The sequence below is a fragment of the Bactrocera latifrons genome, unplaced genomic scaffold, assembly GCF_001853355.1.
Source record: "Bactrocera latifrons isolate USDA-ARS-PBARC rearing strain unplaced genomic scaffold, ASM185335v1 scaffold_1507, whole genome shotgun sequence".
Classification (NCBI taxonomy): domain Eukaryota; kingdom Metazoa; phylum Arthropoda; class Insecta; order Diptera; family Tephritidae; genus Bactrocera; species Bactrocera latifrons.
In genome coordinates, this window is record NW_017534972.1 from 1 (window position 1) to 6,320 (window position 6,320).

Sequence of the window (6,320 nt, forward strand, 5' to 3'; positions counted from 1 at the left end):
TGTGTTCCTGCTCAGAAAGAGTGATTTTCACTCGTTCAAATGCACTGAAGAAAGTGGCAATCTGTCGCATTTTGTCTGGTGTGGGCGATGGCACTGTATCGAGTTTGTTTGATKGCAGTGCAGCATTTGAGGTTTGTTGAGGTGTATCCAACACGTCATCAAGAGATTTCTRCAATTCTTTATCTGCACTGTCATTCATCTAAATATGAAATTTGTGACTAAAACTCAATAATTTTTTTTTGTTGTACGAAGATATTACCTCTTGAAACCCCGACTCCTTAGTAACGCCATCGCYATCAACAAGTGCAGTTGGGAAAAAGTCTAACAGTTGCAGGTCCATACCATCTAGCGGCGCTGGACCTTCAGAGGCAGGACGGTCTCCAGTAGCGTTCTGGAAACGCATAATTGCGGCCTGCTGCTTCTTTACGCCYGACTTCCAGTCTGCCCAGCACTGCGAATTGAAATAAATATCAATGAATGCACAATTGTACATACATGCATATGTTTATATATAATATACTGAACGAACCTTTTTCCACTGCTCAACGGTTTTACATGCTCCTCCCCATGCATTCAATTCCGCTGTGAGAGTTGCCCATACAGCATTAGCAGCTTTGCCGCTSTTTGCGCCACCAAATTGTGCGGTATCAACATTTCTATGATTTTTCAATAAATCTAGAAATTTTTGTTTTTGTTGTTTGGTAACTTTTCCACTTCTTACTTTTTTCTGTAAATAATATAAACAATATAAACATAAACAAAACATCAAAGTTTTTCCAGCTTAAATCGCTCATCTKTATTTTGGCGCAAAATATCACTGCAATTTTTTTAATAATATGATAACGAAAGAAATAACGAAAATGCTTTTCACCAGGCTTACAGAAACACTACACTTGTTATACTAGTGAATTCGATGTATCGTTCGTTATTATGCGTAACGAAAAGTTACAGAAGCGCAACCCAAATTTCTGCTTAGTTTTGTGACCTGCTAACTATCAGGTCCCACATTTGAGGCAAACGCTAGAGACAGTTTAGKGAATAGTAACTAGTCACAAATTGAGAATTTACCTGAAAATGTCTCAAATAGACACTAGAGACTGGTTACAGAATCCCGCTATTAGAGCGATAACATGGTCATACATAGTTATCGTCCGTGTTGACAGTAAATATGAAATATGACGTTTTCGGGAAATGCAAACTGCTCAGATTGCTTGAGGCAACCACTTCGCAAAGGCAAACTTTACCTGTATGCCAAATTAGAACTTCGAAAACGCAACACTGTCGTAACTGTTGCGTACAAACACGCTACATTTGCCACAAATGAAACGAGTTTAATTTACATTTACTTTCGCATTTGACCCATGTTAATGAAAATTTGTAATGCACAAGAATTCCGTGCATTTAGCTGAATTTACCAGGTGAATTTGAGTAGGTAACACTGCTCAAAAATGGCGATTGTTGCTATTTTTTGATAGTTGTTGCTTGAAGTCTGCCGCGTTTTTTGCGTTTACAGCATCAGAGGTAAACAGTTTTATACTGCTAATTAAATTATGAGCAAGTATATTAACAAAAACAAATTTGAATATTTCTAGAGGGCAGAAAATAAACAATGCAAAGATTGCCCTCCATTTTTCCAACATTTTTAACTTTTTCGCACCCTTTTTTCGCATTAAAATCAATTAATGCTTTAAAAAATACCAAAATTTCTATTAATAATTTCTCTTATTCATTTTGATTTCACTTTTATTATTATAAATAAAGTAATTTCATAATCAGCTATGTAAATTCACAAGTGTACCGTCTGTCCCCATAAAATTTCAATGCGCATTAGCGTTGCTTAATGGGTATTAATTTTGCTCGTCTGTCAGGGCTATAAATGTGACTTATGAGAAATATAATTTTATTATTTCTGTTTTATTATATATATGGACTTTTTTTTTAAGTTGTGAAAGATATAGTAGAATGAGATTGCGTCAAGGGCGCTGAAGCTATAACTTTTAGAATAATCCGTTTGAATTTAACTTTATTTGTTTTACTTGTCGCATTTAATAAAAGTCGGTAATTTTAGCTATCTAGCCCCCTAAACAGAGTATTTAAAATAATTATTTCGCACAATTTCAGGTTTAAGGTCAATTTTTCAAATGGGCCTTTTTGACGGTTCCATTCAAGGGAATGAGCCAGCAAAAAGTCATATAATTACGCAGTTTTTACTACATTCAACTCTAATATGGCAGATGCCGCTTCGGAATAAGTACGTTGATTTCGTTATAGAAAAGTATGGAAATAAAAGCTGAGTTTATTATGTGCAATTATATGCAGAGCGATAGATCAACAACACGTAATCTACCGGTGAAGCATTCAGTAGAAGAACTCTTCTGCATACGGCAACGTATTCTGATTTTTATTTTCTTGCGCACCGCATTCGTTTGGTGTTAAAACATTCCGCAAACTCAGAGGAAAATATATGTTTGTTGATATGAGTTTGAAGTGAGGTCATTGATAAAAAAAAATCACATCAAATTATAAGCAATTATAATAAGTTACAAGATTTTCGTTGTTATTCATATACAGTAAAAGCTCTTTATTCGCGGGGTATATGTTCCATAAATATGCCGCGAATACAGAAACCGTGAATGATGGTAATTTATATGGGATTATATGTCCCTAGGTGACAAAAAAACAAATAGGTATATAAAAAAATATTTAATTGAAGTTTTTGAACATTTTAATTAATTATCTTATGGCTTAGGCAATGGTTTGAAGAATTTTGTAATTTTTTCTTGCTTAGCGGTTTTCAAAAGCTCCTTCAATTCAGACTGATACACAGCAGTCGCATTAGCAATTTGTCTCCTAAAAATTATACTTCGTTCCATAGACGGATCAATGTTCATAGAGAAATCACAGAGCTCATTTAAACTTTCACTAAGATTTTTCAAATTGAATGTCACGTTTCCAGTGCTTGTTGAAGCTACTTCTGCAATAGGTTGGGAATTTAACATTTCCTCCAAGTCGGTTACAGTCAAATCTTCATATTGCGATTCAAGCAATTCCTGGATGTCACTTGATTCTATCTGTTCGAACCCATCTCGTCCTGTTCCATTCGCGATTTCGGCTATGTTTGCCATCAAAACTTGAGAGTGCACAGATTCTTCGTAATTTTCTGTAGTCAGAGCAGGCCACAGTTTTTTCCAGCATAACTTCAATGTGTGTGGCTTCAGTTCTTCCATAGATTCTTTTATGTTTACGATGCATTTTGCTATGTCAAATTTCTCCCAGCATTCCATAACATTCATATCAGGATTGCATTCCATATTATCCAATATGATTTTGAAGGTTCGTCTAATGTAATAGAGCTTAAAGGCCTGTCCATAGGTTGAAGCAAAGCCGTCGTGYTAGGAGGTAAAAATTTTACTTTTATATTTGGATGCATAGTTTCAAGCTCGTAGGGATGAAATGATGCCTTGTCCAAAACTAGGAATGCTTTGAAGTCTAAATTCTGTTTTTTTAAATAAGTTTCAACTGTAGAAACAAAACAATTCCGGAACCAGTCACAAAAAAAAGCGCTTGTATACCACGCTTTCTTATTAGCACGCCCAAACACTGGCAGGTTGTCTTTGTTTTGATTTTTTAAAGCCCGAGGATTAAACGATCTGTAAAAAAGCAGTGGCTTAATGACACAATCTCCAGATGTATTAGAACATAGCAGCAGTCTAACTATATCCGTTGTTGCCTTAAATCCAGGAGCAGACTTTTCGCTCTTAGAAATGAATGTTTTGTGTGACATTCTCTTAAGAAACAATGCAGTTTTGTCTGCATTAAATACTTGCTCAGGTTTGTATAGTCCATCAGCACTAGGTTTGTAAATTCTTCAGGATATCGTCCGGCTGCAGCAGTGTCTGCAGATGCTGCTTCTTCAACGATTTTGATGTTATGCAATGATTGTCTCACCTTAAATTTATAGAATCAACCTTCTGTTGCTTGAAATCCTCCATCTGTACATTCACCACTTAAACTACCATCAGGTTCTTTAAAATGGGCGTAAAGACGCATTGCCTTCTCCCGGACCATTGGACCACTCAGGGGCACCCTTTTTTGGTTGCGGTCTTCGATCCATAATGACAACGCCACTTCCATTTTTTTATTGCTGGATCACGAACAATTTTAGCTGACAGTGAGGTTGAAGCTACAGACGACCTTATTTTTTGTCGGTCGTATAGTTGATTCGTTGACATTGAATGAGCGTGATATGGATACAAATAACTCTCGCGAATATAGAAATTGGTACTCATTTTCTTAATCCGCGAATAGTGAAAACGCGAATAAGGAGCTTTTACTGTAATTCGAACTTTCTCTACGTTTGTACAAGCAGTATCGCTGAAGCTCAGTGATTAATTGGTTTTTGAAAGAATTCTTCAAGTATTTCATCAACTGACAGATCAATATCTCTATGAATATTCATTGATGCTAGACCATTAAGCCTATCTTGACATGTCGTATTTTGTAAATAGGATTTAATTCTCTTTAAACTTGAAAAACGTCTTTCCGGTGATGCTATTGAAACAGGCGATAACGCCTTTATGCCTAAAATCTTGAAAACATTCCCAAAAGACGTGTTGTTCACTGCTTCTAAAGCTTCGATTCCGAAAATGCTTTCCTGAAGTTCACTGTTTCCACATTTTCACCTCCGCAAGAAAGTTTTGTTCTGAACAGTTGATCACCCTTTCATAAAAAGAAAATATTTCTCTAGCTTTTTTAGCGTCAAATTTGTACTTTGGGGAAATACATAAAAATTTTCTAACACTGCTCTGTGGTCAAGAAAGCGGCTTTTCAAATGAGCAATGTAGGTATCAAGAAAGGGAATATAAAAAGCAATGCGATGGTGTGCCTCAGCCAGGGAATATATAAAATAGAGAAGGTGCAAATTGAATTCTGTATGATGTTCGACTGGACRGCTAACAGAACTTATAAGATTGTGATAGGGAATTCTCTATCAGAAATATATGTAAAACGACTGAATTCATGCGAGAATGAATAAAGAGAAATGCTTTGAAGAAAAATATACAGAGTAAAGAAGCATTCTCTGCGACACATATGCGTGATAATCTTGTATCATATTTTCAAAACAGTTATATTTATTTCGAATATTACAAAAAGAAGATGTGTAAAATGAACTGAAATGTGCTCATAAAAGCACGTCATGCCTTTCATTTCTTAAAAAACGTAATGACCTCCACGTATGCATATTCTCATTATCTCTATATAATATCTACATTCGTACCACTTCTATGGCATACGCATGCAAGCTATGGAAGCATAATAAATATGTACATATGTAGATACTTACAAATATTTATACGCCTATGAAAATATTAGAGCTAATTCCACACACACACAATTCTACAATGTTCGCGACRGATTGCAAACGACATCTGTCAAATATTAAAATACACACGTTCTTAAGGACGGACCTATTTTGACAGCAGTACGACTACACGACTGCAGGCCGGTCGTTCTCGCTAACTTCAATTTAATCCTATATTTGCCAACGACAGTAGGACAACAGTTGACAGTAGAATGGAAGATAGAGAGATGAGGTAGAGTGGTGATGCCACTTGACTTGATTTTAAAACGTTATTTTAAAAATAAAAGCATAAAATAGCTCTGTTACATCATTTATAATAACAATTGATAATTTAAAACAAATTAATTTACCTATTTACTTATTTTTTGCTTAAAAATTTTACTTTAAACAAAATATTAAAATTTCATTGAAGTGCAAGGTATTAGTATGGCCACATCGAAATTGTGTACAGTAGAATCGCGAAAAAGTTAACCAAAATGTCCCAAGGGTGTTTTACTTTTCCGAAATATTAACTTCTCCAAAGGGGTTTCGGTTTTGAAAAAAAAAACACGGAAATAAACATAATTTTGGTGATATAATACGTTCAATTTATTTGCATGACTGACTTTTACTCCTAACAAAACATAAACTTAGATTTAGTTTGTACTTTTTCACATTATACATACATACATATGTACAWATTAATTTGTAAGGGCTGGTTTAAGGAAGCGGTCGAGACTTGTTTGTTTCTTTTCTTTTGTGTAATAGCTCCTGAAAATTCTTCGGAAAAACTGACTTTCTGTTGTTGCATATCTTCCTCGACAACTGGTTCTTCATCTTCATTGTCAGACACTTCGAAATCTTCATCATCTTCCGTATTTTGATCGTCGTTCCAATTTTCGATGTCTTCACTGCTGACGTCAACACCACCCCTTGGACAATAACGATTGTACCTCTCGAAATGTATCATCGTGAGAAC

The 6,320-nt window shown here is 35.3% G+C and overlaps 1 pseudogene; it reads right to left on the reverse strand.

Annotated features, from left to right (window-relative positions):
* Positions 1 to 35: 35 nt before the first annotated feature.
* Positions 36 to 573, reverse strand: LOC108965935 (annotated as a pseudogene).
* Positions 574 to 6,320: the final 5,747 nt, after the last annotated feature.